Here is a 24620-nt window from a genome sequence, read left to right as displayed (position 1 = left end):
ATATATATATAAAAACAGCACGCCCCTGCGGGCGGTTTATCCTTCAAGCTCGGGTCCTCTACCAGAGGCCTGGGAGCTTGAGGGTCCTGCGCACACACACACATATATATATATATATATATATATATATATATAAGAAAAATCACCTTTGTGAATGGTATACCGGAGTCTCTGAGTGACGATGTCCTTTTACCTCCGGATAAGAACGATGTGATGAATACTGCGTCTGACAGCATAGAAGTTCAAAATGTGTTCACACAATACGTTCATCATAGGAACTTGAGCTGCATGTATTTAGTTCAGAATTTGTTTATGCAACAATTTCGTTGAACACTAATTATTTAATTCTGTTTAACAACCCCAGAGATAAATATCAAATTTCAGTTTTAGGTAGACAGATGTTTCCAGGTAATACAAAATACTTCTTAGAAGCTTTTAATGATGCCACATCCACCCCATACGGGTATCTTCTAATCAATTATAAATCTAAGACGCCTGACTATTTAAGACTCAGAACCAATTTGTTGTCAGATCGTCAAGTTGTTTATATCCCCAAAAAACGGCTAAAGCGGTAAAAAGGATGTCGTATTCACGGATGCAGAGAAACATTGCACTGTTGGAGTTGTTGTATAAATCCCCACCCAGCGTACGGAGGAATATTATTTGTAATGCAAGCATGGATTTTATTAATGCTCTGTGTGAGATATCGCTCAATGTTTTGAAAGGTGTTATCCCGCTGACTGATCAACAGTACTGTGTTAGGGAAAATATTCTAAAATACTTCTTCAGTAAAGACTGACTGATCAAAATGACTGATCAACAGTACAGACAGCTAAAAAAGAAGTGCAGTGGGAGGGGTCTTAGAAGGTTTGGGTGTATACACATACAAGCCGTTGCCATCCTGCTTAGTAGATGTTGGCTTGGTTATGTTGGATATCACATCAGACACTATGCCTGATGCTGCTGTTTTTAGGTGGGGTTTGACTGTGCTGACTCCTTTTTTAAACAATGGTACAGCAATTCTAAACAGGCTGCTGAACAAACCTCCCAGACCTGCGCCACATTGCGTGCTGGTCCCAATATAACCATTCAATTCGCCACCAGCCTGAAAAACGGTATGTGTTGATTTTGGTCGTCTATCAAATCAATTTCTATGTCATCGATTAAGGATTTGGAGACTGGTGTGTAGTGTGGGCTGTCAAATTGAAGAATGGCTCCCCGACGGTCATCGTCTGTTATATTTATTGCTCTTAATAGCTGCGCATGGGCGTCACCCACAAGCTGGTAATCAACAATATCTGCATAAATAAAAATGTTCTATTTTCCGCCGTATACGTCTGCAGGATGTGGTGCGTATGTGTTTTTATAAAGAAGTACAAACGGGTCTTCTGATTTGAATCCTAAGATTCCTGCCAGTCTCCCTCTAAATGTGAGAACTGTGCCCCTATAGGGCCCATAACACTAACATAGTTACTAACTTCACTGTATTGTGTTTTAATGTCGGTGTTATGTTTTAATGTTTTATTATCTGCGCCACAGATGCATAATGCCCCACAGACAGCTCAATCACGGTTATGGACAATGCTCCATCTTTGACTGGATCATAAATTTCCACTCGCGAATCTGATTGTGGAAAAGACAACCATAGTCTTGGGTATTGAAATTCTATAACACCGACCTCATACGGTTCATTTAAAACAATAGGTGTTATAACCTCAGGATAAAAATGCTCGGAAACTCAAGTGCCAAGTGCCTCTTTTTTTCTGCCAAGTATTTTCTCTATTTTAAACCTTTTGTTTTTGTCAGTAGTCACCTGCTGTATCTCAGGTTCGTAAATTACACCTTTCACTGCAGCTCCTGTGAGATCCTCTAGTTTGTATACGGGAGGGTCTCTTCCTAAACGCTCCTTTATGGTAAAGTACTCGTCTGTGTAGGTCTGATGGTAACCCTTTCAGAATATGCCTCGTAGTTTAGATATTCTCTCTGTATCGCCCACATTAAATTTAAAAGTCACCGGTTTTTGGGGTTTCATTTTGTACAGGGTGTTAAAGACTGCTTTCTCATTATCTTTGCACACCTCGGTGGGGTCATTTTGATAGAGCTGTGATAAGACAGGTTATAGGACTGTACAAGATCTTGGATCACATTAACATATCTTGGCGAGTTAACTGATGTTAAGTATTTCCACATTTTCCCCTTTAAGGTGCTGTTAAAACGCTCTACCACACATGATTTCATTTCACTAAAGGTTGAAAAATGTGTGATGTTATGCTGCTCCGTTAGTTTTTTAAATGTTTATTATAAAATTCCTTCCCTAAATCTGTTTGGAGTTTTTCAGGCACACGGCCCTCTCTCAGAATATCACCAAAAGCCTCAGCAACAGCCTGTCCTGTCTTGGTTTCAAGGCACCTAACCCATGCATACTTAGAAAACACATCTATGCATGTCAATAAGTACCTAACATTATCATCATCCGCAGAATATTCACGCATGTCAACCAAATCAGCTTGAAACTGTTTGTCAGTCCCGTTAACCAAAACTCTATTTCTGTATCCTTGCATTTCTGTATCCTTGCATTTCTGTGTCCTCTATCCTTGCAGGTTTATGAAGAGTATATGTGTCATCTCCTTTTAAAAACGCTCCACGTCAGGTAATGACGGCTTTAAGCCTGTTGCCTCACTGACAGCGATACGGAGCTTCTTTACACTTCCTAAACCCCCTGGGTGTGCAGGGTTGTGATATATTTTTCTCAGCGTGTTTTCCATAATCACTCTGACCAAACACAAATACAAATGACCAGAAAAAAGTGTTAGCATACGTTTTTATTTCATTTTCTGTGTAGTGCACAGTAAGGTTTTTATAACAGATGTGCATTAAATCTTGTGTCTCCCAGACCAGTAGTTTCCAATCATGTGGAGCAGCGCTGATTTAACTCCGCGGGTGTGATGATTGGTATTTAGCAGGTATCCGACATTCTCATCAGTGGTGCAAACAATGTGCGGCACTGATCTCAGTTCACACAGAAGACGCTCTGCAGTGCTGATGATTTGTGCTTCAGCCTCACTGACACTGTATGAGCAAACAAACAGACGGATGGCCGGGATGAATCGGGGCATCCGGAGCTTTTCCATCACCTCATCATAGTAGGTCTCGAAGAAAAACACAGGCAGCTCAAACAGGCAACTGTGGTGTAACTGGCTGGGGTGACCGGATTGGCATTCATAACATATCTCCTGCACATACTCATTCAGTGCCATCGACAGCAGGTGGAAGGTTGCGAGTTTAATGTTGAGTTCCGTTTCCTCAGACGGGTGTGATCCTGCAGAGTCCTGTGAGCATCCTGGAGAGGGGGGCGGAGTCGGTGGGGTCTGGATTAGCAGTGCTGGAGGGGGAGACTCTGAGCGGTCCACAATATGGCAGATGTTGTCTGTAAAAGAAATCCACGCATTGCATTTTTTTAAAAATATCGGGTTTAATGCCAACGTCTCTCACACAGAGACAACCTACCTTTTGTTTTGTTTTTTTGTTTTTCTGTCCTCAAGGTTTTTGATGATTTTTGGCCTGAACATGGCAGAAGGTAAACCAATCTTCGGGCCATGTGCGAGCTGATCATATACAAGACGCTTCCTAATATTCTCATAAGAAGAGTTGACCTTGTCTCTCTTCATTGTCTTATCGACCTCATTAAACACCCGCTGCAGTGCTCTCCAGTCTGACCACTGAATAAAAAACAAATCCTTAAACCATGATAAACGTTCTTCAAGGGTGAGGGGGTATGGGTGCAACCTCCAGCTTTCAAGGCCCCAGAGTGAAACCTCTGTAACGTTGAGGTTTCACCCGGTGCAATTGTGGCTCTTGTAACTGTTGTGATATTTTGATACCATGGTAGCATTTACAGGATATTGTTTTATAGTGATATTATACAGGAAAACTGTTACTCAATAAGGCCCATTTACTAGTTGTTTTTCTCTTTCTCTGTAACCTAAGAATTAATGTGTAAGAATCACAGGTTGGTACCTCAAGGTTGAAAACACCACAGAGATCACTTCCTTACTCCCATCCTCCCTTCCTTATCTCTTAGAAAGGAGCTTGTTAAAGGCCAGGTGGTTCGTTTCAGAATTCACTAATGAAAGAACTCTGTATTCTGTGTCTAGGAGTGTATTTTGCTGGGATGATCATAAATTGTAGCTGAACTGATAAACTATACAAAGGATACTTCTTTGCTCACAAGGCAGGAAGACGTTCCCTTATTTGGTCTGTACCGGTTTGAACTGAGAATCTGTTGACAGACGAACCGTTTTCCTCTATATATACTGTTGTCTGATGAATAAACCTTTGAGTTGGTTTTGGGAAAGCAACCCGTACAGTCTCTGTGTCGTTTTGTTCTCCCAGCTGCTCCCGACGTCGTAACTAACACGCTGAATGGCATATTTGACTGTTACTTGAGAATATTTCTTTGAGTTCTATAGGTTATGGACAATCTCTGCTGATAGGTGCTCACGCCTCGAAGGAAACTCGATCCACAGACGGAGATTTCTTTCAGTAACCATAAATGGTAAGCTGCTCTTTTGTCACACACTACATACACAATATATGTGTTTTAGTGCAAATTGTACATTGCTACATTGTTTTGAATTACCCTCGGCCCGCAGTATATGTGGGCACCTGTCAAAGGTCATTTGGATTTACCAGACCGCTTTGAAAACAACATGGGAAAAAATGAATGTCTTTGTTGAGCCATGACTGGATTTATCCTAATCCTTCCTAAAGGCCGTTATAACCTTGCACTGCCAGTGGTGAGCTGCACCAGCTGTGACCTAATGTGGTCCCCCTCAGTTAAGGACTTCCAGGGTGGTGGATATTGGCCTGGCACCTTAAATTTCTGCACCCTGTTTTCAATGGATGTCTTTCAGTCTTTCTATGACATTAAGGTCATAAGTAGTTTACTGACAATTATTTAACATTTGAAATGAAAAGATCCGTCAGTCCATTCACATATATACTGTTCAGAGAAGGCATGTAGTTTAGAGCAAAGTGTAGTAGTGTGAAGTGGCTAAACACACTCACCAATTGTTCTAAAATAAACAATTTATCAAAACATTAACAGTCTTTCACACATACATACGGTTTATACACTATTTTAAAAAGAAGGGGTTGAAGACCTGATTGATTACAAAAAGTCTATTAAAATGTTCTGGGTAACCACAGAAATCTTAGTCAGTTATGTCTGAGAGAGAATGTTTATGACAGAAGTAATGCCAAAATCTCAACAAACCAAAGTTACATACATGCTAAAGAGAAAGATCAAACTGTGCTGAAATTAGGAAGTGGGCAATATAGGGCTTCCCCAGTGAAATAACTGATCTGAAATAATTGAGGCACAAATTAATAAATAACATACTAGTAATCCACAGAAGGGGAGGCCTCTGGGAAAATGTAGAAAATCAATGGGAATTTCTACAGTAGCACGAGTTACCAGTCAATACCAGTCCTGGTATTGGTTATGTTGAAGTGATGGGTTTTATAATTCATTTTTGGTCCACTGAAGGGATTGTTTTGTAACCCCAATATTGATATTTTGTAAATAAAAAATATGACCTCAATTAAACCTTTAAATTCCCTGCACTTGTCATAGATATCTACATGATGTCCAAAAAATATACATCAAGTCCAAGGTTCGAATGTTGAACGCCATATTGATGTCCAGCTTAAATCATGGTTGGACCTCCAAATTGTTGGAAAAGTTCAAATGCAGTACAGACCTCCAGAATTGGTCATGGACCAACAGAACCAATATAGACTCGATCTGTACATCTATCTGACTTTCTTTGTTTAGTTGGTAGCTAACTGAATTGTCTTACTTTTTTTTTATAGATGAAAGAAAATGTCCCTGAAACATACAGTATGAAACAATGAGTGTCAGGTTTATATTGATAGTCTACATCACATTTAAGTGGTACCCATATGTCAATTTGTTTGAGCCTAAAACACAGACTACTCCATGACCCGAATTATTGTTTAATCCTTCCCATCAATACCTCTCAGTTCCACATCTCTAACTCATGTTATTCTCCATGCAGCTCTAACAGCAGTGGTCCAAACACAGCAGACTGTGCTGGCAGCAGTGGGAGAAGATGCTGAATTCAGCTGTTAGCTCTTGGACACTAAAGACGTCCTTCAGGTCACATGGCAGAAAATCTCACGTGATGTGGAGACAAATGTTGCCACCTACAGCAAGTACTATGGTCAGAGAGTGAATGATGGCTTTAACGATAAAGTCAAGTTTAAATACACTGGACTACAGAACTGCTCCATAGTCATCAGGAATGTGACGGAGCAGGATGAAGGATGCTATCACTGTCTGTTTAACACTTATCCTGAAGGCTCCTTCACTGGTAGAACCTGCTTCCAAGTCTATGGTAAGAACTTTTGCATTAATGTGTTTAAATGTGCTAGAAACTGATTTCCTTTCAACAACATATTCCTTGCAATATCTCCTGATCCTTCACAGAGCTGCATGAACCTGTTGTTGATGTCAGAGAGTCAAACTCTGCTGAAGAGTGGGTTGTTTCCTGTTCAGCCACTGGTCGACCTGCTCCCACTGTAACACTCTCACAACAAGACCTCAACTTCTCACAGTACAACACTGTCAGTGTGTCCAACACCAACGCTACATTCACTGTCACCACTACAGCTGTGCTCTCAGGTTCACGTAAACACAGCACACAGGTGGGATGTGCAGCACGAGTGCTCTCTGCTCCTCACAGAGAGGTGATGGAGACGATTCCTGAGGTCCAGCAGACGTCAGATTATCAGTGATGGTGAGAAACTGATCAATAATTGATGTATTCATTTTGATCAGTGTCACATTTTTCCTGCTTTTTCAAGTTTCCTCCTGGATCATTGTATTAGCTGCAGTATTGGTGATGATGGTGTTTGTCAGTGTAGCTGCTCTGCAGTAGGCTACTCTTTAAAGAAAAAGACCAGATAACTTTCATTTTTCATTTCTTGTCATTTTTTTCTACACCAAAATCTATCCAATAATATCTGCATAACATTTTCTACTTGTGATTTAGTTATTAATTCTTTGCTTCATGATTCAATCGGTCTTTGTCTAGTATTAAATTTTATGTCTCCCATTTAATCCCACTGGCTTTAAAGTGTTTCACCAGATTTTTACGAAGTATTTCCAGTCTTTTGTTGTCTCTGTCCCAAATGTTCTGAAATGTGTTGCATGTATTAAAAGAAGTTGGACCAAAAAATGTACTATGTACTTATAAACTTACATTTATGAAAGCTGAACAAACATTGATGTACTTGACTTTTGTAACAGTGAAAAGGCGATCTGTTTTTATTGATAAATATATATGTTTGCATTACTGTTATTTAGATTGCCATGTTAGAACGTAGCAAACAACATTGTTTGTTCCTCTATGGTTTCTTTATTTTTACAAATCTAAATGTTTTTGGTCAAAAGATTAATAATTTCATATTGAGGTCAGATGGTCAGCAGTTTTGATGTTTTTGCAGAGATTTTATTTTTTGCAAAATAGCACAAGTAAACATTAAAAGTAGTTCCTAAATCAAGGCATTTATTATTAAGGCGGCCATTATTATGGCCCTGTGTGGAAAAAGTGATTGCCCCCTAAACCTAATAACTGGTTGGGCCACCCTGAGTAGAAACATCTGCAATAAAGCGTTTGGGATAACTGGCAATGAGTCCTTTACGAGGTGCTGGAAGAATTTCTGCCCACTCATCTTTGCAAAATTGTTGTAATTCAGCCACACTGGAGGGGTTTTGAGTATGAACCACCTTTCCAAGGTCACAGCACCTCAATCAGATTCACGTATGAACTTTGGCTAAGCCATTCCAAAGTCTTTCTTTTGTTTTACTTAAGCTGCTTAGAGGTGGACTTGTTGGTGTGCTTTGGATCAAGTGCACTTCAGCTTGTGGTCGTGAACAGATGGCCAGACATTCTCCTTCAGGATCCCAGAAACTGGATTCTGTTCATCTTGACGTTGCATCTCCAGACTGAGAGATCTCAATTACTTTGTTTCTTATTTGCTTCTGAATTTCCTTGGATTGCGCCATGATGTGTAGTTTTTGAGGATCTTTTGGTCTACTCTACTTTGTCAGACAGGTCCTGTTTAAGTGATTGATTCAGCACAGGTTTGGCAGTAATCGGGCCTGGCTATGACTATGGAAAAATTGTATATTTTCTATTGATAAATGCAAATATTTTATGTCTGTTATGTGCATTGCCGTGTGGAGAATATAAGGAAAACAATTGTGTGGTTTACATTGTTTCTTCCTCTTAGATTTCTTGATTTTTTTTAAAAATTGCAATAACTTTATGTTAATTTCAGTGCACTTTCACATTTCTTTAAATTCAAACTACAGTCCTGTGAATAACTAGAAACACTTCTAGCAGCACAAATGTGAGCTAATTGTTTTCTGCTTGACTTTATCAGTCTCTCATATTGTTGTGGAGGAATGTTGGCCCACTCTTCATTACAACGTTGCTTCAGTTCTTTGAGCTTTGTGGGCATTTATTTAAGCACAGCTCTCTGAATGTCCCAGGTTGAGGTCTGGACTTTGCTTTTCAGCTATTCTGCTGTAGATTTGCTGCTGTGTTTGGGATCATTGTTTGACTGCAAGACCTAAACTTTACCTATTAAACAGTTAACTCTGTATTTTACACTTTATGTGAATATTGTTGCAGATTTCAATTATTAATGTTTTTATAACTTTGTTCTTTCTTATATTTAATATTATACAATATTTATACTTCATGTCTCTGTCTTCTTTTGAACACTCCAGCACAGCATCACTATAACTTTGTCCTCACTGACAATAAAGCTGTTTTATACATTTCATTGCAAATGTTTCAAGCAATTTGTAGCTGTATCTTAAGATATTTTGTTAATAATATAGTATTTTATATTGTTTTTTAACATGTAAAAGTCTGTTTATGTACAATTTGGTGATATTAGCCCTGATTATTGGAGGAACTTGTACATGAAGCAGATTTCTGAGACTTCAGATTTGAAGGTTGTTGTCATATAATCTAAATGATGGCAGATTAACGTTCCCTACCTCTGTCCTACAACCACAGGACTCCTTTGCATTCGACTGATAGAAATTTCAAGCTCAGTGTTAATGAAGATTTCAAAGGCCTTAGTGCAGGGGTAGGGAACGTCTAAAACCTGCAGGGACACCGGCCCTCGAGGCCTGGAGTTCCCTACCGCTGCCTTAGTGTGAAAGGAATGAAGCTGTAGCGCCTCCCCGTGGTTGAAAAGAGGTACACAAGAGGTTTTTGCAACCTGCTGTTTAATGAAGGTAATCAGCTGGGACAAAGGTACATTATGAGAATAATATCTCTGACAAACCTCTACCTCAATTAAAAGATGCATTTTGATTTACATGAATGCATTTCATCTTCTCTGCAAAGGCTACACAACCTTCTTTGCCATTTGAGTGTGTCCAGTCCAGCTGAAACCAGCTCATTACTGATGGCATGAAAACGATCTGTGAGGTAACATTTTTACTGTCATTCATTCCTGTTGAAAACTTGTCACGTGTTTGCTTAGGTTCTTCTCAGTAATCCTCCCGTATCCTGTGTAAAAACTACCCGAGCTTAAAGTATACAGACTGCCGGGAGGGGCGAGACGGGAATTTTCATTGCATATATATATATATATTAAAATACAGATAGCAGCAGCCACGAAAACATAGGCAAGAGAGAGCATAGCAGTGTCGTAGATGTAGCCAAATAAGACAGATAAATTAAGATGGAAAATCCCCAAAACAAAACCCAATCTTTAGTGTGGGAGCATTTCCATGTCATTCCCAAAGGTGTGATTATTTTCAGCGACTGCAAACTGAACACAAACTTTTCATAACTGAGTTTGTTTCTTCAGTTGTATTTTGGTAATGCTGTTGTACAGCAGGGAAGCAAACACAAGTGCTAACGCTAACAACATCCAATCAGGATTTATTGGTTAGATCAAAGCTAACATCTGCATTACATGTGAGCACTACACATGTTATTTAACATATATAACGTATAAGATTTTTACATCTTTCTCTTTCCCTCGAGAAGAACTGCTAAAACTGTAGAAATAACATTACAGAAAAGCAGGACATGCTCAAGCAAAACATTATAGAAAGTCTGTCACGGTTCTGGGTCAGTTTGACCCAGTATTTTGAGTTGTCATGTTTTTGCAGGTTTAGTTTAGTTCCATGTGTCATTTTCTGTCTCTCTCTCTATGTCGAGTCTGCGTCTTAGTGTGATGGTTTCTTGTTCCTGTTTTATTGTGAAGGTCTGCGTCTCATGTGAGTGTGTTCAGTTTGACCTCTGTCTCGTCTTGGTGATTATTCCCAGCTGTGTCCACCACCTGTGTGTAATTCCCCTGTGTTTCTCTGTGTATTTAAGTCGTGTCCTCTGTCATTGTAGTTGCTGGTCCGTCTGTGTGTCCACCATGTCTCACCCGTGTGTTTGTGCTCTGTAGTTTAGTTCGTGCTCCATTTGCTGTTTGTCCATATTTATTTTTGTGTTCAATAAACCACCTTCACTTCTCCACTACTGCCTGCGATTGGATCCTCATTTATTATTTTCACACGGCTCTCCTCACCCGCCGTGACAGTACGGACCAGCCAGATATGGATCCAGCGGCAGTCACCCCACCTAGGGAGCTTCAGGAGGCCGTTATCGACTCTGCTTCTAAATTGATTTACCAGCTGTTAGAGCATGAGGGAGAAGTGTCTCTTTACACTGTGGAAGCCAACCTACAACACCTTATTTCCAGTTACCCCTGGTTATTGGACTCACTGCGTCCGCTCGTACAGAATTTTGTTCTTCACGAGCTTCACCTACACCCCCCCGCCGCTACCGCTCGCCTGCTCATGCAGTGATATCATCAGTGACAAGTCAGGTGATAGAGGCTAATGCAAAATGGTGTTTCAGTGAGGCACAATTTATTATGACAATACATTTTTTTTAAATACTCAGTATGAATTAAACAGGTTAAAGGTCAATGCTCTGTTGTAATATAAAGACAAAATGATTGACAGCAGCCCAGCAATATCAGTAAAACGCAAATTAGCCACATGGTGCAATGTAAGGAGCTCTGTGATTGGTTAGGAAAGGACAGACTGGCCACCTCGATTTTTCTTCACTGCACATTGATCCATAGCTTTGCTCTGTAAAGGCTAACAAAGTGCTTTTGCTTTACAAAGACATTCAGCGTCGGTATTCACTCTTTTAAAATGCCACTGAACACTGGAGTGAAATGGAGCCCTGATCCTCAGAGTTTTATTGTTGCTAACATTTCTTATAGATAGCACAGATAGTGCCCCACTGCAGTAATCACTCATGTCTAGATATTCCTGTTAAAAGGGAGTTTTTCCTCCCCACTGACTGTAACATGGCAAACATAGCAAACGGATAATCCAGCTGAAGCTTCAGACAGCCGTCAGACAGTGAAACACTGCCATCTGCTGGACGCGAGTAACACAGACGCTGAAGGAAAAGCACTCAGAAGGAAAAGCACGCACACTTGGAAGACTTGACCATTTGCACAAAATGAACGTCTGACACTGGACAGATGAGAGAATGTGGATGGTCACACCCTCGTGCATTAAAGAGGGCTTTCAGTTCATTGAAAACACAAAACCAAACACACAAAAGACACAATGAGACAGCTGATCAGTTTGCTTCACTAAATCATCGACACAAGCCGTGTTGTAGAGGGTACTGCAGCCGTGGCAGGTTATCATCTTAATGTGGCCCTGACACTCCATCGTACGCCACAAAGCTGTGAATAAATGAAAAGCAAAGAGGCATCATCACTAACATAATAACTGTAGAAGTTATCCCGCTGCATTACATTTATCAGGATATCGTAATAAATGTTCATATGTTGCTTTGACCCATCATTGTTGTCATTAATATCGGTACGTGACACTGGACACTTCCTGTCATTCATATGTCCTGACTTTGTGATCAGTGTAGCAGCTTGAAAATAACTGCTTGGTTAACAGCAGGTGTACAGGCAGGTGCTCTGATCAAATAACATGTTTGGCTAAAGAAACAGAAAATAAAAACATGTAAATAGGAACACCCACATCTCTACTTCTTCTTCTATTTTCCATTTCACACTTACAAAAAAGTTCTCCTGCGTAGGTGTTGAGACAAATATATGTCAATTTAATACTTCAGACAGGCCCCAGAGCAGGTCTGAACAATTAGTCCACTTAAAATCAAAACTGCAATTTGAAACCATGCAATTAGCAATTTTGCAAAGAAAACTTGGCTAGGCTAAGCTAAGCTAACTGTTAGACAAAGTAGAGGAGTTGGAAGAGTAAAGGATTCTGGTTAACTCCAGTTCAACTTAACATTAAATTAAACTGACAAATATCATGTTTATATTCATATCTTAGTCTTTTGATGAGCTCTATCTTATAAATCTATTAGACTCAGACGAGGTCGGCACAGGGACAGGCCTCGGGGGTCCAGGCCCACCCGGTGAAGTCCTTCTTCCCTAACATCTTCTGATGTACTTCATTTATACATTTTGGTAATGAAGTACTTAAACTACCACCTCACTGATTAGTTATTGCAGTGTGAGCTCAGTTCAATTAATCAGGTCACAGTAGTTTAGCACTTCTACAGCAATCATGCAACCAGCAGGACTGAGGAGGACACTGGGTGGACGGGCTTTGCAGGTCAGACTTTGAAACTATCTTTTATTGTCATTATGCCAAAAGCAGTGAAATTATATGCTGTCCCATTCAGTGCAAATAAAGAATCTGTGTTTACTGACAGGACAAAGCACTGAACATGATTTCATCTGTTAACCTGGACAAATTCCAAAACAATTCCTTATTATTTCTTTTTCTTAAGTAAAACCAGTAAAAGCTTCTACTTCAAAAATATGGACTTAACACTGAGATCCTGATATTTTAGACCAGTTGAATTTAGATGATCTTTTTTAGTTCATTCAGTTTGCTGGTTCTAACGACGACGGTCTTCATCAGTTTTAATGTCACTGTGACTCATATCTCTGCATGGCTGTTTTGTTCTGAGTGCACTGTGACAATGAAGTTAAGATCCGGTGATCAGCACAGCAGCCTGGGAGTGACTGCTTGGTTAACGACAAGGTTTACAAGACCTGATCAAATGTCACACTGGAAATATTTTGCAAGTGAAACAGCAAATGAAAAAATGTAAATATGTTAACTGGACCACCTACATTGTTTCGAGAGCAGGGGTGAACTAAAGAGTGCGACCCATCACTTCAGTTTCAGCATATAATTTCTATTTAACACTCAAAAAAATCTGTTGTACAAGTATTAAAAATATATTCACAAATGAAATTGACATGCCTGAGATGAAAACATTACTCATACAAGTTGTCAGGTAAAGTCTATAGCACTGTTACATCTAAATATGGACACTGAGCTGGGACGATGTCACAGATCTGAGCCTCTGCACCTTCACTATACGTTTGTGTATGTCAGGCCTGTCCTGTATCTCTCCACCACCTGATCCAACACACCACCAAATCCTGATCAGCTGATCATCTCTGCTCCTCTAATCACCTGAATATCCAAGTATCCGAAAGTGTCCATCGATCTGACAATACAATTGTAAAACCGATCACTGACCTGTGCCCTAATGTGTTCTGTGCACTTGTGAACACACTTCCTTATGGAGTACGTTTATTAAGGACACTCTTTCATTAGCACACAGGTTCAATAACACAACAAATAACCTCCAATAAACCTTTTAATAAACTGTCATTGGAGGCTGATGTGTTCTCTCTTGGCTTGTTTTCTTGTTGTGTGCCACACAGAAAATAAATGCATGGTGTCTTAACTCACTGATACGGGGATATCAATGAGCACAGAGTCCAGCCAACGATGGCACAAAGTCAAACCTCCTTCAAGGAAACTGGAGAGTCCAACACTGGCATTGAGGCTACCCCAACAATATCAATATGGTGTAACTTCCTGCTCTAACTCAGGCTCCTTCCCCACAAGAAAGATGATATTTTATGTACTCGAAGTCAGACCTGGAATCTGCGGGTCAGACTTCCTGGGCCCCCGACCCCTGACCTCTGAGATTTTCATGTCTTGTATTTTATAATATTTATCTTTTGTTCTCCTGCCAAAATTGTAAACACTGTCATCATGCCATATTGCACTGTTGTTCGATCAGCTTCATTAAATATACTTTTATATATACTTTTATCCTTTGTTTTGTTATACATCCATGTAAATCCTCATATGAAATTATTACAACCAACTGGTAGTAAATCAAAAATAAAAAGATTGTTCAACATTTTAACTGCAAATGGTCAAAACACTCACTTTATTTGCCAAAAATTATACTTAAAAAGGGGAAAAAAGAAGTGTTAATAGTTTATTTGAAAGGTCAAAATATACCAACACATCTTTTTATTTTAAATCTATTTGTTTGTGCATTAATTTTTTTTCTAAAGCCAGATGTGGAAAAACAGGCTGCATCTACATGCAGGTTCTTGTGGTCAGTGGTCATCATATTTGCATTATCTTTCTGAGTCACAAGCAGGGAAGTGTTAAAGTTTCCTAGAAGTGGTGGGCCAGTGATGTAGGTGTGGATGCAAAGGATTATTTGAGGTGGTGCTGATCAGAAGTATAAAAATCAAAGTGTCCAGATCCAAACACACTTTGTTCCTCTGTGACAGAAGTGAACTAGAACTCACAGCAGCATCTGAACTGCAGAAGAGATCTCTGCTCATCTCCGTCTGCATTCCTCTTTTGGTAAGAACTTATTATGTATCATTTAAAATGATTTTCCTTTTAAAGCTGGGCAGCAGGCTCACGTTGAACATCTCCATAAACTGTCATAATTCTGCTGCTACACTAAACACTGCATTCGGTGAGCACACTAAACTTACGTAAGCTGTATATTTGCACGGTGAGAGACCTGTTTTTGCTGATTTGTGTTCAAATACAACAAGATCTTATTTAAACTGACTGTCAGATGTTGCCTATCCAGTTATGTAATGAACCCACTATATACATGAACCACAGACCCTTCACCACATCTTCATCACCTGCTGTTCCAGACAACCAACTTATACCTGAACCACTGCAGGTTAATCATCATCATTAGTAAAGGAAAAAAAGGTGAGTGTCTTATTATTTTTATTTTGCAGTGTGTCATTGTTACTACAGAGCACACTGAAACATGTGACAGGAAAGAATAACTGAGTGCAGAAAGGCTTTTATATTAAATAGGATTTAAACTTTGTTCTTAATGAACCGGATCTATTATGACCTGGACTTTTATCTATAAAATGGGCTTGTGAAACCCAGAGAAAAACTCTCTCAATATATCTGTAGATATAAATATATATTTATCCAAATCACATCAAGTAAAAAAGGCAAAATGACAAAATTAAAAAAAATAATAACAAAAAGTATAAATGAAAACACAAAATTTTAAGGCAAAAACAAATATCTTGATGTCTTAATACGATGAATATAAAATATAAAGTAATACAACAAGGTTAAATATCTAAACATTTAAACTACTTCAGCTTTTCAAAGCTTCTTTTTCCAGTTGAAAATGACATCATCACGCCTGAATCTGCTTCCAGGAGCCGTCCAGATCAGGCTTGTTCAGGATATTTAGAAATCGTCCTAACAGTTGAAAAATAAAAAATAAACAGAGAACAAAGTAATATATATGATTATAAATAAATAAAAAAGAAAACTATAAATAAAACGACTTCTTTCATTTAAAGAAAAAGGTCTATCAGTCCTCTTGTCGTGTGTGTTTGCAGCTCACAAAGACGACTTACTGAGCTTCAGGATCCAAAAGGATGTATCTGCCAAATTCTTAATGTGGAAAAACGTCCATGTGTTTTCTTCTCCAGGAGACGATGAAGACTCTGTTTGTCTGCATGATGCTCGTGCTGCTCTTTGCTTCCGGATTTTCCAAAGTGAACAATTTTCAACCAAGCGAGCACCGACTTGAAGAAACACCTTATGAAAAGTTTAGAAGACAGCATGTAGATGCTAAGATGACTGAAAAGCTGTGTAACACAGAAATATCAAATAGGAATATCTACAAACTTGACAACAGTTGTAAGGAAACCAACACATTCATCCTCAGCATTCCAGCAAAGGTCAAATCCATTTGTAGAGGTGATGGGAGGTACGATGAAAATAGCGGCATGACGTATAGTACCGCAACGTTTCGCATAATTAAATGTAAGCTAAAGCATCAGGGAGCCAGGAAACCCAGCTGCCAGTATGAAGGCAGGCTTCTCACCAACAGGATCATTGTCGTGAAATGTGAAGGGAAGTTACCTGTGCACTTCGATCGGGACCTTCTACCCTCTGAGCGCAACGATGGCGAGCAACTGTGAGGAAAGAGTGGTGTGGAGGGGGGGCGTGGTCTGCGATGCTGCTGCAGGTCAGATGGATGTACCTGCGCTGCATTTGCTATCACGCCTCGCCAACTTAAAAGGCTTTGTGCTGTCTGAGTTGTTGGTGTTGTGGATGTGTTGGCTGGCAGTCCAGAGACAGACTGATTTACAAAACTGTGGAAAAAATAAAATTAATAAATAAAAACAATTGGAAAACATAGATGTGTCATTATTTCATATAGATTTCAAATAACATACCATTTGATGTCAACATGTTTTAGTTGCATTTGCAGTGCTCGTGCTGTTATATTCTTATGATTCTGTTCATTTTATGAGTGTATCCTTCAGCCTTGCTTCACATATTTACTGCTGCTTGATCAGCTTTAGTCCTGCTAGCATCAGCACAGGTAGAAACAGATCACACATCAGAGAATCGGCCGTGCATCTAAATGCAAATGGAAACTAAAAATGAAAACATAGATAACTGAGCTGAACTTCATAGATCTGAAAGTTGACCAATGCATACATAGTGCTAAAAATCAGGTATCGGGAAAACACATTATTTTATATTATGCTGATGTCAGGGCTCTGAGTGCGGGCAGGTGGAAATGTGGATCCAAATGCAGGACTCCGAGACGAAATGTAACTAAAACCACAGCTTTTATTGCTGGCATGAAACAAAAACAGAAACCAAACCATGAAACCAAGCAGGAACACACAGGCAGGGTCTGAGGGTACGACGCGACACCAAGCGTGGGAAAACACAGGGCTTAAATACACAGGGTAGTAATGAGGGAATGGGCCACAGAAGGGAGACACAGCTCGGGGAGCTGAACTTCATAGATCTGAAAGTTGACCAATGCATACATAGTGACAACACATTATTTTATATTATGCTGAAGTCAGTTTTTATCCAATTTTATAACTATATCATATAATAAAGTCTGTTTTGAAGTTTACTATGGTAACAATTCATCTTTTTAGGCTTTTCAGAAACACTGTAACTTCATAGGTATGAACCAACAAACCATTTTTCATCATGAAAATAAAAAATAAATCTAAAGGAGATAAACATCACAACTGTTCAACCAAGCATTAAGTCCATTTTGAAACAAAGAACGATGTACACTCAGCCAATCACATGGCAGCAACTCAATGCAGTGTAAAAGGTGAGATGTAAAATAAAACAATTAAAAATATTAATTAATCTTAATCAATCTTAAAATATGAAGCAATCTTCTAACTCCCCTTTACATACAAAGCTGTGGCCAACCTTACAAACCATTTTGAATTTTTTCCAGCCGAGGCGTTCAAAATAACCAAACTGCTAATAGTCACGGTTTAATTTGGGCAGCTGCCTGCCTAATATAATGTAAAATCATCACAATATTTTACACAAAGAGAGTAAATGTATCCTTGTACTCAGCTAAGACAGCTGGGCTGCTGTGGCTTGTGTTTATGTTCAGAGTGACATCTGATTTAAAAGCAGACTGTCATGGTTGCGGCTGTGTGCAGGCAGGATGAGGACCCAAACGCAAGCTCACGGAGGCAGGAATGAACTCAAAACACAGCTTTATTGCTGGAGAGAGAAACCATACAACCTAAACGAGGAAACTAACGTAATACACAGAGAAACACACGGCCATGAATGAGGGAGAACGCGACACAGAACTGAGGGAGACGCAGACATAAATACACAGAGGGTTAACGAGGGAAGTGGGAGCACACGGGGAACACAGGTGACACTGATAATCATAACAAGACACGGCAGGAGTGAACGCAACACTGACGGGAGACTGTCAAAGTAAAACAGGAAGTACACGGAGGTTCAGAGAGGAGGAGAGACAGCACGGGGAGAGCACGGACATAACGGGCTGGGAAAACATGGAATAAAACTCAAGGAGGGGAAACGAGGGCTCACAGATAAACAGAGGGGCACACAGGAGGTAATCAAATAAGGAACATCTTAACAGAAACCATGGCATAAATAAAGAACAACACACAAAACATATGAAAACTAAGAATGCTGGGCCAACATGGCCCAGGATCATGACAGACAGCAAAAGACACTGAGCAGCATATCAGTCAGCATGGGAAAAATGCCATAGATTTAAGGAACCAGGCTAAAATAATTGGTTTCTAGTGGGTTCTATTGTACGTGCTCTATATTTCAGCATGACATACTGTATGCATCCTACACTGAGAACCCTTGAAGCTGATCATCAGGGTATGCTGTGTACTTCTTACACAGAAGATAAAATAACATGCAAAGATTTTAGATGGTTGTGGTTGGTCCTTACACACAGATGTAAGGTCAAAAAAAAAAAATCACCCACAATGGATCGTTCACAGACGCTGGTCCAGTGGAACCCACTTCCACAAAGGCTGCACCTGCTCTGGCAGAACAGGAAGCATCAACTACATAGTAGCTATTTTCATAATTAAGACATCAACTATAGGTGTTCCCAAAATGTGCCATGTTGTCTGCACACCTGACAGTTCAATAAGTCCTGTGTTGATTACAGATGATGGTTGTTTCCAGAAACAGCACTTGCATAAAACAAGTACAGAGCACTTTATGAGCCAAACTGCTTCTTTAATGAGCATTTAGGTTGTTTGTATTCAGTGTTCACAGATAATATGCTCATTAAAAGGGGGGATCCACTATGTCCTTCTTCACAATCCTGTCTGCCAACTTTAAGAAGAAATCAGAGTGACGCAGAAGCTTTAAAACAGTGTTCAGAATAATCAGTGATGCTTTTATCTGAACTGATGACAGATAAAGATGAACGTGAGTGTGGCAGAAGAGTAAGTTCTCCCTCTTTCTTGGAAGTATACAAAAGTCTGTTGTTTATAAAAAGTTAATAAACAAACAACAAGTTCTTACAGAATGAGACGTGAAGCCTGGAGACGAGCAGTTCAGACACGCTGTTATTAAATTCTACCTGAGCAGGTTATAGTTCACCTCAGTTACGGAAGAACAAATAACACTTGGCTCTGGGAGCTTCAGTTTTTATACACTGTCGTAGCACCACCCTAAGCCATCATTTGCATCAACACCTACATCACTAGCCCAGCAGTTCTAAGAAACTTCTCTGTTTGTGGTTCAGAACCTAATGTGACACCAATGAGCACAACAGCATGCAGCTGCAGGTTGTTGTTCATACCTGGCTTTACAATAAAGAGCCATGTTTGCAGGCAGCTGTTTGAAGTTTTGTGTAAAATATCATTTTTATAGAAATAAACCAAATGTGTCTAAATATATTAAGTAAACAATCAGAATAAGAACATTTTGAAATAAAATCCAAAAACTGCATCTGGCTTAGTTTTTGTTGAATAAATAATGACTGTGTGTAATATGTCATGTGTTGTATATGTAAGTTGTATTTGTACAATGAAGCCAGGCTTTCTTTGTGTTAGCTGCCTGACAGAACCTAAAACTCTAGTCAGAGATTGCAGGTGTCACAACAGACATGATCAGCTTTCTCTGTCGATCCTATCTTTCTGTTTCACACTCTGTGCACTCATAGAAAAAATCTTTAAAAAAAAACAATCACATGACTCTTCTTCCACACAACATGATCCCTGAGTGCCGCCTGCTCCAACCAGACATGTTCTCACAGCGACGATGCTGATAATTAAAATCTACAAAGAACGTGATAAACATTATTAAAATGCAGCACTGTTAAAGCAACGTGATTAATGCTGCATTAAAATGAGCCTTTAGCACATAGAGATGATTCAACAGTTTCATTTGACTTCATTGTTTCTAAGGCAGATGCTACACCAGTGAAGGTGCACTTAGTTTTCACACACTGCTTCTGCATTGTGTCTTAGTTTTAGTGGATTAAATAATGACACAGTGTTTGTTTGTTTTTCTTTAGTAACAAATGACCTCAGACCAGCTTATAATATTTTATAAACAAATAAGCATAAATGCATAAACTCAGCCTGGAATCACATGGGATAAACATGGGATGTGCATTTTTTTATTTGTTTTGTGTTACTGAGTCTTGCAAGAATGCCAACCTTACCAGCAGCAGCTTGGTTTTTTTGTTTGTTGTTTTTTTAATTGAATGAGTGCTGAAAGTTGAGCAACAGCTGTGACAACGAGAGAAGATGGAGCCAATCAGAAACAACTGTGAAAATGTACAATATGCAAGCTAAGAAAGCAAAGTGTAGCAATGTTGCCATCATTTTTGTTATTGTGGGATTTTTTTCAACATTCACTGAAAATCACTTCTCTCATATTTCCTCTTTATTATTTTCATCACTGTTTAAGAAACGTAACAAAGTCTTATAAAGCATCTAAACCAGCATCATGAAGTGATGTTTAAAGATGGCAGCAAGCTTACAGCATCTCTCAACTCAAGAGCAACATTCAAAGTGCACAGGCTGAAGGAAAGTATTGATTTTATCACATGCAATTACAATACGCCTTTTCATCCGTATCTGGATGTACAATGGGTATCGTTGTTTGTCCCAGCAGTTTACAATACAGAATGTGCACGTCTGTGGGGCTTTTATAAAGATTTCTATTTGCATTGATACAATTGCTTGGATCACAAATTGTTCTAACTTGATTAAAGTCACCAATGATAAAGGTATTCTTGCGCTTACAGTTACCATTATTATCTCTGTTTGCTATCAGATCATCACATCCCCCTTGTGGGATCATGTTGATGATCTGCTGGTTTTCTGAACATGTCCGTTAGTCATGCAGAGCACAGTGCCAGAGAGCGCCACCAGCAGGAACATGGAAGTCTTCATTGTATTTCTATATCGAAAAAGTAAACAGAGTGAATATATAAATCAGTATTATTTCATTTCATTTATTAACTTGTTTATTTTTCCATTTTCCTAAATGTTAATCGTGCTTAACTATTAAAGTAAAAATACAGATAGATAGGAAACTCTCTGAAAAGTCAAACTGTTTTCAGTGAGTTTATATATTTGCCAGAGGAAAGGTCAGAATCTGCATATCTGACCACTTTGAATCAATTTATATCTAAACAGAAATCAGTAAAAGTTCAAATCAGTTTATCAATATCCTCACTTATGAGGATATTGATATCCGTATAACTGGAGTTATTATAGATTTTCATACATGACATTTGTGAAAAAGGCGAGGGTGTCAGGGTCCCTGTGTCTACCCGGTCGCCTCAGTGTGGCTACATGTGTTTTTTTGTTTTGATTTTGTCCCCGCTCTCTCCCTCCCTCCTTCTCTCACTGCCTGGGCGGAGCTCATCTGTGGGCTCCTGCCCTTGGCCCACGCACCTGGTGACACCTGTGGCTCATCACCCAACAGTGTTCCAGTCCCCTTATAAGATGGCAGCCCTGTATTTCTCGTCGCTGGACCGTTGCCGACTCTCGTCAGTGTTAACCCCAGCTCAGTTCATTCTCGTGTTTCCCTAGCGATCTTCTTACTAGGGCTGCCACAAACGATTATTTTGATAGTCGACTAGTCACCGATTATTTTTGCGATTAGTCGACTAATCAGATCATCATCCATTAGACGTAAAACTACAGCTTATTGCACCAGCAGCATCTGCTCTTATATAACTATCATTAGCTTACAGCTTTAAGTGTTTAGGGTCTGTGCTAACTAAAAATAAAGACAAGATGATAGTTTATTAAATTTTAATGAAATTTGCAGATTGTTTCGGTGAAGTTTAATAAACTCCTTGCTATCTAAAATATAACAGGACACTGGAGTATATTCTGGAGCATCTCACACTTCTGATAATCAGCTGTCTGCTTGACGTTTATTCAGCTGTGTAAAAACTATAACTTTAATCTCAGACAAACTGATTTACTCAGGAACAAATAAAATACTAAAAAAAAAAAGCCAAACAATAACATTTTAAGTTATCTAAGTGACTCATATATATTTAACCTGAGTAGCGAAAGACGGCGGTGGGTTTGAAAACGATTTGCGGGGAGTCCGGTGTTCTCAGGGCGCTAGTGAGCCTAGCCCCCGGCTCGCTAACGAGCTAGTGGGTAACAGATGTCTCCGAAAACGTCGGAGCGCTTTTGAAAATATGTGGTGTCCTGATAAACTGAGCAGATATTTGAGGTTTACACAGCTACATTCTCGCCTGAAAACATGTTAAACGTTTATTTTGTGACCCAGAAAGAATAATAAGAGTAACATTAAAACTAACTAGCTGCCGCCATTGTTGGAAACTGCGCTGGGCCGCGCTATGAATTCTGGGACACAGCTGCTTCTTCTTCTTCTTCTTCGGGGTTTAACGGTAGCTGACATCCTTGTACATGCAATGCTGCCATCTTCTGTTTCAGTCCGTTATTACACTCTTAAATCCTGCCACTTATTCCTGCGTCTTTTGTGATCTTACAAAGCTTCAAACGACGCGTCGACTATTAAATCAGTCGTCGACGATTTTGATAGTCGACGTAATCGTGACTAGTCGACAAATCGTGGCAGCCCTACTTCTTACAGTAACCTTTTGCATCTCTGTGAATAGATTTCCCTGGACCTGCCCCTGTGTTACCTGAGCGATCAAGTGTGTGAGGATTGGAGCGAGCTTTTGTGTTTCTTGTGGAGTGTGAAGAGGAGCGTGGAGCGTGGATGGAGTGAGGACTTTGGAGCGTGTGTGGACTGCAAGTGTCTTTCCCCCCTCCTGTTCGTGTGTGGATTCCCGGAACCCGTCTTTTCCCCACTGTGTAAATAGATCACCTGGTGCTTCTGTAAATAAAAAACCTTTATTGTTCCCTACTCAGAGCCTACGCGTGAGTCCGTTCAGTCCCGTTGTGACAGAGGGTAAGGACGTAAATCGACTGGTAAAGAGGGACTGGTGAAGAGTCTGCAGCCGCAGCACCGATCCATCTGTCCATCTCCTGTTCCCTTCTCTGATCACTCGTGAACAAGACTGCGAGTTTTGTAACTTAATAAAAGCAGTAATTTGTTTGCCAGAGGGCCCCTTCCACGTCACACCCTGTTCTTTCCTTCTTGTCTCATATGAAAATTCACTTTGTGGAGCTTTTTGGGAAATTGTTAAACTTCAGGAAGATTCTGAACATGCCCCATCGTTTAGCCAGCTCTTTGGAGCTGAGCAGGTTCAGGCCTGTTGTTGTAAGTTTTATAAAACGATCTCATTTAAACGAATAATCCAGCTGAAGCTTCAGACAGCCGTCAGACAGTGAAACACTGCCATCTGCTGGACTCAAATAACAAAGACGCTGCTTTGACGGGTGAGGGAGTTTCAACAAGTCTGCAACGACTCAAGCATCAAACTACAGAACTATTCTAGCGGACATGGTGCTCTAATGACTGCTTCATTAACGCAGCTCAGAAAGGATCAAACATATCAATAAATTATGAAATAAAAAAATTACTGTTTCACTGCACACACAAACCTTCTCTCATTAGCACAACACTGCCCAGGCCTCAGAGTGTATTCCTTATAGACTATTAAACCTTAGCATGTTATTTTAAAGTCTTACAGGTGAAACAGCCAACCAGTGATCCTAACTGTAATTTAAAATATTCAGCTGCAAAAATGCTTTTAGCAAATAGTTTTTTATGACTGTGCTAAGATTCAATACTAGATTTTTGCTGGTCTGATTAAAAGGTTAAATGTAGAAGTTTTGGGATCATATATTAATACTTCCAAAACAATAAAGTTGTTGTAGAGAATCTATGTTCATTATTGTTGCTCATCATGGAAAGACAAAGACATCAGACTCTGCTGAAAGATTTTACACTCCTACTCTCTGCACACAGCGGTCTGAGGGACCTTCCAGGATCGGGGATTTTATTTATTTTGTTCTTTTTCGGTCTTACTGGTTAGTAGGTTGTGATTTTCTACCTGTTGATCTCTCATTTGGAACATGATTTGCTCTGGAGCAGATTAGGTTCAAAGCATGAGTTGACCTGGCATTATGTCTTGGATTACAAAAAAATCCCACATTAAACCTTGAAGTTAGCCGGATAAGACAGCGTTCTGTTTCACAGTAAAGGCCTCAGAGAGTTGTTGCTAACCAAAGTCTATCTTGTACAGCCATGCAGCATCTAATGACGTTTTGTAACCTGTCACTACAAAGGAGCAGTGAAATGATTGCTGTTTTAGCGCACATACACAGTGTGGTGATCAGTATAAGGACATTAAAGTGATGTTGCAGAAAGCTGCATCTGGTCAGAAGGAAAAAAAACACGCACACTTGGAAGACTTGGCCAG

General features: G+C 39.6%; 1 long non-coding RNA gene and 1 pseudogene across 2 annotated transcripts in view; both read left to right on the top strand.

Annotated features, from left to right (window-relative positions):
• Positions 1-24620, top strand: part of LOC146676622 (uncharacterized) — a 148754-nt gene that overhangs the window by 111037 nt on the left and 13097 nt on the right. The window lies entirely within an intron of this gene.
• On the top strand, positions 3746-6962 carry LOC146676623 (OX-2 membrane glycoprotein-like; annotated as a pseudogene).

This window comes from Rhamphochromis longiceps, linkage group LG3, assembly GCF_057381845.1.
Source record: "Rhamphochromis longiceps isolate RC_006_pf linkage group LG3, R_longiceps_female_GT1.1, whole genome shotgun sequence".
Classification (NCBI taxonomy): domain Eukaryota; kingdom Metazoa; phylum Chordata; class Actinopteri; order Cichliformes; family Cichlidae; genus Rhamphochromis; species Rhamphochromis longiceps.
Note: the sequence above shows the minus strand (reverse complement) of the source record. Positions and strands in the feature narration are given on the sequence as shown.